At 35.7% G+C, this 8,044-nt stretch overlaps 1 long non-coding RNA gene across 4 annotated transcripts; it reads right to left on the bottom strand.

Annotated features, from left to right (window-relative positions):
• Positions 1–2,159: 2,159 nt before the first annotated feature.
• Positions 2,160–6,279, bottom strand: LOC110936949. 4 transcript variants are annotated; one of them, XR_002590435.1, is made up of 8 exons: positions 6,055–6,279; positions 5,630–5,965; positions 5,507–5,535; positions 4,475–5,314; positions 4,228–4,392; positions 3,957–4,029; positions 2,729–2,923; positions 2,160–2,419 (listed from the first exon to the last, which is right to left on the bottom strand). It is a non-coding gene; the product is annotated as an uncharacterized LOC110936949 (long non-coding RNA). The 4 variants fall into 4 exon arrangements; XR_004891377.1 differs by lacking the exon at positions 4,228–4,392 and having other exon boundaries at positions 4,475–5,199; XR_004891376.1 differs by lacking the exon at positions 4,228–4,392.
• Between the last annotated feature and the right edge of the window lie 1,765 nt (positions 6,280–8,044).

Below are 8,044 nucleotides of genomic sequence, written 5' to 3' on the forward strand. Positions count from 1 at the left end.
CAGTACAAAAATAATACCATTCAGTACAAGATATAACACCATTTAGTAAAGAAAAACATAACACCTCTGTATCATCTTCTCCACTTCCGGCACCACCACTGGCACTTCCGGCGCCACCACTGCTGCACCACCGCTGCCGATCCGCACAACCACTGCCATTGCCGCTGGCCGCTCGCCGTCGCCGCTGTCGCTGCCGCTCGCCGTCGTCGCTGCCGCTCGTCGTCGCCGCCGCTCGTCGTCGCCGCCGCTCGTCGTCGCCGCTGTTCGATCGATATGGAGGTTTAGCGGCAGTAGGGTTTTGAAATTGTAGAAAGAGAGAGAAACTGTACGATCAGTTGGAGAGAGAGATCGGAATTATAGGAATTTTGATTTACAGTTTCCTATTTTGAATGGATATAAAGACTTTATTACCCCTATAATTTTCAATTCAGTCCCAATTAAGAAAAATATTTTACATTTTGGTCCCTATTGATCTCAACCATTAGATCAAAAGATTTAATGGTTGAGATTCTTTCTTACCTTTCTCACACTTTAGGCCTTTTTTACAGGATCCTCTACATATATATATATATATATATATATATATAGAGAGAGAGAGATAGAGAGAGTGGGGATCCTACGGAAAGTGTGTTTTTTCTAAAAAGTGTAAAAAGTCATAAAACACAATAATTTCAGGCATAAAACACACCTAAAACTCACAAATAATAAAATTAATATTACTAAAACACCATATTCAAACTTTAATAGTCCATAAAAACTTCAAACACACCATCGTAGAACTATGAATATAAAACACACAATGCTAAACAACATAAAACACAATAATATTTGTCATTCCATAATCAGAGCCTTAACATCTAAAACACAACACAAAACCCACATACATGATGTTTAAGTAATCTTCGTCATATTATTTGTGGGTTTTTGGTGTGTTTTATGGTTGACATTATGGTGTTTCATGACTTTTTACACTTTTTAGAAAATTTGGACTTTCTGGCCAACTCCTAGCCTATATATATATATATATATATATATATGTATAAGGTTCAAATGAAAACCACTAATTATTGTGAAAACTTGGAAACTAATTAAAAAGGCCAAAAAAACATACAAATTTTTTTTTTTTTTTGCAAACCAAATTTCGCAGGTTTTTTTATATAAAAAAAAATTTCAAATTTTTTTTTTGTGTAGTGCACATGTGTATGTGTACTACACATGTGTATTATTACACATGTGTACTACAATTTTTTTTTCTTTGAAAAAAATGTTTTTTTATATATAAAAACCAGCGATTTTTATAAAAAAAATTGAAAAAACAATTTGTGTGTTTTTTAGGCTTTTTTTAGTTAGTTTTCGAGTTTTCACAATAAAAGTGGTTTTCATTTGAACCATCCCCTATATATATATATACTAGTCGTTTACCCGCGCGATGCGGCGGGAAACATATCACTTAGGTTGGGGATTTAACCAGTTAAAGAACGTCGTTATGCAATAATGTATGGGACTAAGATAGTAAGATTAGGACTCTTATTAGTCCGTATCCAATTGTCCATTTTAACAACCGAATCTTGCAAGTCCATGATGACCGAACTTTCTTAAGAGTACTCTTTTCCTGATAGTTTATCAATCCTCCCGATAGACAACATTTGTGATGTAAACTCCACATACTAATACCTTTGTGTTTGTGATATTCAACTTGACCCATTTGTTAAAAAGGGCAATTTAAATTGTAAAATTTGTTAAAAGAAAAAAAAAGCTGGGTCAAACGTGACAAAGAGGTGAAACGGAGTGTCAAAATAACCTAACATGTAGCATCAAATGCTTTAGTTTGCCGTTAAAAAAACAAAAAATAAATAAATAAAATAACTATCTTCGTGATCAAAAAGTGTTAATGGGTCGGCCTAACCCAACCTATTTCACCCCAAACCCGTTTGACCCGTTATCACACCCGTTTGACCCGTTCAACATATATTTCATGCGGACCCGGTACCAAATCTTGATGGACTACCACATCACCAGATGTGCATTCTAATAAATGCAAATAGTATGTTCGACCACAAAGATTAATCAGCCATACTCAATAAAAAATGGTTACAGGCATCATGTATAGACCAACTGTTCAACACTGAAAATAATAAAGTAGTAACATTTTATAAAACTGTGGAAAATTTAAGCTCCAGTGTATTCAGTTAACCAATAATACAAACAAAAATGTACATAAGAAAAAACCAAAATAACAAACATATTGCATCCTTCTTATGTCAATAGCAATTACAAGTTATAACTCTAAAAAGTACCATGAATTTCTTTAACCTAGACTTGTTATCAGCATACCAGGCTAGAGCAGGGGCTACCTCCTTATTATGCAGAGCATCAATAACTATTGGCTTCATAAACAGATCTCAATATCAACATGATCCTGTCAAAAGAAAAGAAACAAGCAAAACATAAATAAAAATCTCACTTTCAGTAAATACTCCTCAATATTAACCATGCTTGTTGTTGGGGAACAAATTCCTTTTAGAACCTAGATAGTTCCTCTATGAAATCTTTACATGTACCACTCAATGAAACAACATAATCAACTGACATGATGCCAACAAAGTCTCAAACTTTTAAAATATAGATCTACTTCGAAACAGAACCTTCTATGGTCCCAACTCTGATCTACTTCGAAACAGAACCTTCGAAACATAAAAACAATACCATAGACACGTTTGCCAAATACCTGTAAGTTACTGCTTTCAGCAAGCTTTGTGAGAGTGTCATAGTGTGACATTCGCAGCATATAATCCACCAGAAATCGCTTCAACCACGTGTTATTCCACTCTGATATATCGTCACCGTCTGCAGATTCTGAATGATCAAGTCTGGCCCAACACCATTACGCTTGAAGGCACTCAACCCTACGCCCATCTTCTAACTGATTCATTGCAAATTAAAACACATTTATTGACAACATTTTCCAATCAAAAGTTCCAATCTATATTATAACAATCAACTCCCGCATTCAGATAATTGTAACCCTATGAAACTAATCCCAAATTAGAATACACTGATTAACAAAATATTTTCTGACAAAAAACTCTAGTTTTCATATTAGAGTTTGGTCTACGGTTTGACAAGGATGTGCATCGAGTCTTATAAAAAATAGTGTCTAGCATTTATAAATCATATTAACTAAAACAAAGAAATATTTGACGTTAGGTTTTTTCGAGTTCTATAATTTTATAGAGTTCTATAATTCTATAAAAATCTACCAGACTAATATTCTGTGAGTAAAATTTCAAATGTTTAGTATAGTTCATTATATCATTAACTAATATGTAGAATTTCAAGTTCTACATACACACTGATACTTTTATGTAGAATTTCAAATTCTACATATTTTCTCCAAGTATGCCTTCTTTTTATAATTCTGTCGAAAAATGAAAAAGAAAATGGAAGAATAATATAAAAAGGGTTGTTTTGGTTCGGGTCGGAACGGGTCCGGGTCAAAACGGGTCAGTTACAAAAAGGGTTGTTTTGGTTCGGGTCGGAACAAAAAAATCCGTCCGACTTGAAACGCGTCCCGTGCGAAAACTCATGTCGGCCTGAAACACGTCACGTACGGAAACCCATGCCGACCCAAAATCCGATCCGAACCAACTACGTTCCGGTCCGAAACCCGTCCCGGCCGCGCAAAACTCAATCCCAACCGAACCCGTTTCGATCCGAAACTTGTCCCGTTTCTTTAAGACACCAACCCACGTTGATCCATTTCTTCGAAGTTGTCGACCCGTTTTGACTCGAAAATATATGAGATGGAATATTAAATGACCCATTTTGACCCATTGAGTGAAAATATAACCAACCCATATAATTTAAAAAGCAACCCAAGGTGACCCACATGGAAGGCTTTGGGTCAAGATTGCCCCTTCTATGAAAAAGCAAGTAAATATCTATATGATGCATACCTTTATCTTAAGAAAGATTATAGATAACTTCTTGAAGCACCTCCTTGCAATGTGTCTATCAGGTACATAAAAACTACAACATATAAAATAAAAGTAAATCATAATCCAAATGACACCAGTATCAAGGTGTGATTTAAAGATGTCACTAATCCAAAACAATTTTCAAAAACTCAATCTTAGACTATATCGTGCCTATTAACGGCAACACAAATGTTGTCAATAGCTTTTATTAAATAAATTCAATAGGATGCTATATGCATTAAAAGTACACCTTGGGCGACTATGAACCGTTCAATCCATTCAACCCGTTTCCTGTTAAACTAAATTTCTTTTATGTCTGTTAAAAATAAAACATAGCCAAAATCGACTCATTCACAAGCTGTGCCATTACGGCTCGGTTCACACTGCGTGATGTCATTTCAGGATTGATTGTCACCTATACAACTCAAAATAATGAGCACAACTTATAATACAGCAATAAAACTTGCAATAACAAAGAACCAAAGACAAGAGCTTACATCGTATTGGTGTAGATCCTTATCAGGCAGCTCAGCAAAAAAGTGGTTAGCTTTGACAATGCAACTTTCTCTGATGCGACCTTTTCCCGGACGCAAAGGAAACCTCAATGATTTTCTGGAGGCAGGTGCGACAGACTGGCTGGGTTCTTCTTGCTGCACTGATAGCTGCTGCAACTGATCCGCTGACTCATCCACCATCTGCTTAGTGGATGATGACTCGGCATGCACTTCAACTGGTGTTCCAGGTGTCGCTGGCTGCAATGTCGACACAGGCTGTTGAGGAGCTTGTGTTGCTTGGTACAGCTCGGGAACGGACGTCCTAGAAGGTCCACCAGAATACTGAGGTCTAGGCCCACCACGTCGCTGAGGTGGCGCAGTTCCTCTTGGAGCATACTGCTGTGGATCACCGCCACCTCGACCACCGTGTCAACCCCTTTGTGCCCAACCTCTTCACCCTTGAGGCTGTCCACCTTGGTAGCCACCGTGTCCGCCTTGATAGCCACCGTGTCCGCCTTGATAGCCACCGTGTCCGCCTTGGTAACCACCCTGCTACCCTCGCCCTTGATAACCACCACCCTAGCCTCTTCCCTGATAGCCACCTTGCTGCTGCTGCTAATGTTGTTGCTGCTATGCTGGTTGTCTTTGAGCACCACTTCCTTCCTGGGGCTTAGAGCTTTCACCACCACTGGGACCTTCAGTTCTCCTCTTCCTTACCATTGTGTCAACTAAAACAAACAAAAACCATAATCCGCTTAGTCACCATAAAACAGTGTGACAGTCGAGTATTAACACGTCTTCGGTAGTTAACTCGTCCCGAGTGTAACTGAATATCTCTTTTACCTGAAAGTGTTCAAAAAAAGAATTTGTAAGATTGATGAACAGTAATACATATGTATACACTATGAACACCGGTTTTTACTCAAAATGCTTTCAGTTGTAACACCCAATTTATAGATTCATATAAGCCATAAATTCTTTCATATTAAGAAAAAAAATTAAATTTTTAACATTAATCAGTAAAAAAAGTGTTACCTTGAGATCACTTGATTGAGAACCCACACCTGGTATCAAAACAAGTCACAAACCAGAATAATAATAAAAAATACATCAACATACAAAAAATGCTTTATGACATAATAAATATAACTTCTTTACCTTCTGTGAATGTACAAACAAACAAATGTGGATCTTCAATGAATCGTTTTACTTCTCTTTCCTACATGTGTGAGGGGAAAAAGCTTTAAAATGAACCTGTGTGACTCACCAAAACCCTCTCAATCGACCATCTTGTTCATCCGTTAAACGAACAGCTGGGAGCTGATAAATGAACCTGTGTGACTCATCAATTGGAATCTCCACAACTCTATCACCACCTTTAAAAACTGATTTGTAGCCTCCACCTACATGTGTGAGGCGCAAAAGCTTTAAAATATCTCCATTGTTTTCAATGACTTGAACAATGTCACAATCACCAGCATCCACATCCACATCCTGCTCCTTACATAAAACCCAGATCTCATTTTTTGTACCTAAACATATATTATTATAGTGTTCAGAATCAAAAGAACGGTGTCACTTACCCTAGACGAATGTTGCAAAATGACAATAAAAGCCGGAAAACCGAACCAGGAGGTCAGAATCTTCATCGATCTGTTGAAACTTCATAGATCTGGTGAAATCGTTCCTGAATCACCAGAGAGAGGAGCAGATCCGGTGAAATCGTTCCTGAATCGCCAGAGAGAGAGAGAGAGAGAGAGAGAGAGGAGCAGGGAAGCGGGCGTTTTGAAATGTTTTGAAATCGTTTCTGAAACCCTGATGTAATGTGTATCGAGTGTTTTTTTAAGTAGAAGGGTATAAGTGGAAAGTGATGTTTTTTGTTGCTTAAAAGACTTGTACATTATGCTTTAAGGGTGTTTTAAGGAAATTTTAGTGACCTTAAGAAGTCCTTTGGATATGCTTATTAATATAGTATAGATATAGATATAGGGGAAGGATAAATCGAAAACCCACTTGAGTTGAGAAAACTCAGAAAACCTTTGTAAAAAACCCATGTAAACTCAAGAAACATTTCTAAAAAAAATAGGAAATGTAATATACATATATTTGAACATTTTTAAAAAAGAAACACAAAAAAATACCAAGTAGTTTTTTTTTTTTAAAAAAATGTTACAAATTTCAGGTTACATAATATATATGTCCAAAAAAATATAACATACAAATTTTCAACATTTTTTTAAAAAAAAATTAATAAGCGTTTTTTACATTTTTTTTCAAAAATAGGTCCGTGTACACTTATATTACATTCCCTATTTTTTTTAGAAAAAAATAAAAATGTTACATAGGGTTTATTTGGGTTTTCTCAACAGATGTTATATATATATATATATATATATATATATATATATATATATATATATATATATATATATATATATATATATATATATATATATATATATATATATATATATATATATATAGGTTGAGGATCCTGTAAAAAGTGCTCAAAGTGTGAGAAGTGTAAGAAGTGTATTATAACACTATATATAATACTATATAACACCATATAAACACCGTATAACAATATGTAACACCATATAATACCATATAACACTATGTAACACTATATATCATTATATAACAAATATAACACTATAGGTTGTCTGATAGCATGTCTATGATAGATGTATAGTGTTATATTTGTTATATAATGATATATAGTGTTACATTGTGTTATATGGTATTATATGGTGTTACATATTGTTATACGGTGTTTATATGGTGTTATATAGTATTATATATAGTGTTATAATACACTTCTTACACTTCTCACACTTTAGGCCCTTTTTACACTATCCTTACCCTATATATATATATATATATATATATGTCACACCCCCAAAATCCACCTGCGGAGTATCACCGCTTGGGAGCGTGACTGACCAGGATCAAGCCACCAATCATATCGAACACAGCATTTAATAACAAAAGTAGATAATGTAATTCAACACGACATGATCGATGTTCAAAACCAAACATTGTTTAAGTAGCGGAAGCATGTAAGTAAACCCAACATAAATAATAATGTATGAAAAGTCGTAAGTGTTTAATTAATCATTCATGATCCATGCTCCACAACGACCTGCTCCTCCCTGTGCAAGCTCCATATATCTAACGACCTGCAAGGCATGTAACAGAGGATCAACAACTAGTTGAGCGAGTTCACAGTTTATAGTTCAGTAATTGTAGTAGTATAGTAAGCCGTGTATTTGTTCGTTATGTCATGTATCGTATTTGTTCGTATCGCGGCCCTCTAGGCATGTATGCGAAGATTAAGTAAAGTTCTCAAGTATTCTAGACTAGGTATATTTGTATCGCGGCCACCCTGGCATGTGTGCGAAGTTTTAGTATATAGTTCGTAGCCTTTCTAGGCATGTGTGCGAAGATCAGTCATAATATCGCAGCCAACCCTGGCGTGTATGCGAAGATCAGTTCAATTAGTATCACTAGTCTAGCAGTATCTTAACCAATCACCTTCCTCACCCGAGGATCATATCACTACATTCCATT

Source organism: Helianthus annuus, chromosome 4 (genome assembly GCF_002127325.2).
Source record: "Helianthus annuus cultivar XRQ/B chromosome 4, HanXRQr2.0-SUNRISE, whole genome shotgun sequence".
In the NCBI taxonomy this organism is placed as follows: domain Eukaryota; kingdom Viridiplantae; phylum Streptophyta; class Magnoliopsida; order Asterales; family Asteraceae; genus Helianthus; species Helianthus annuus.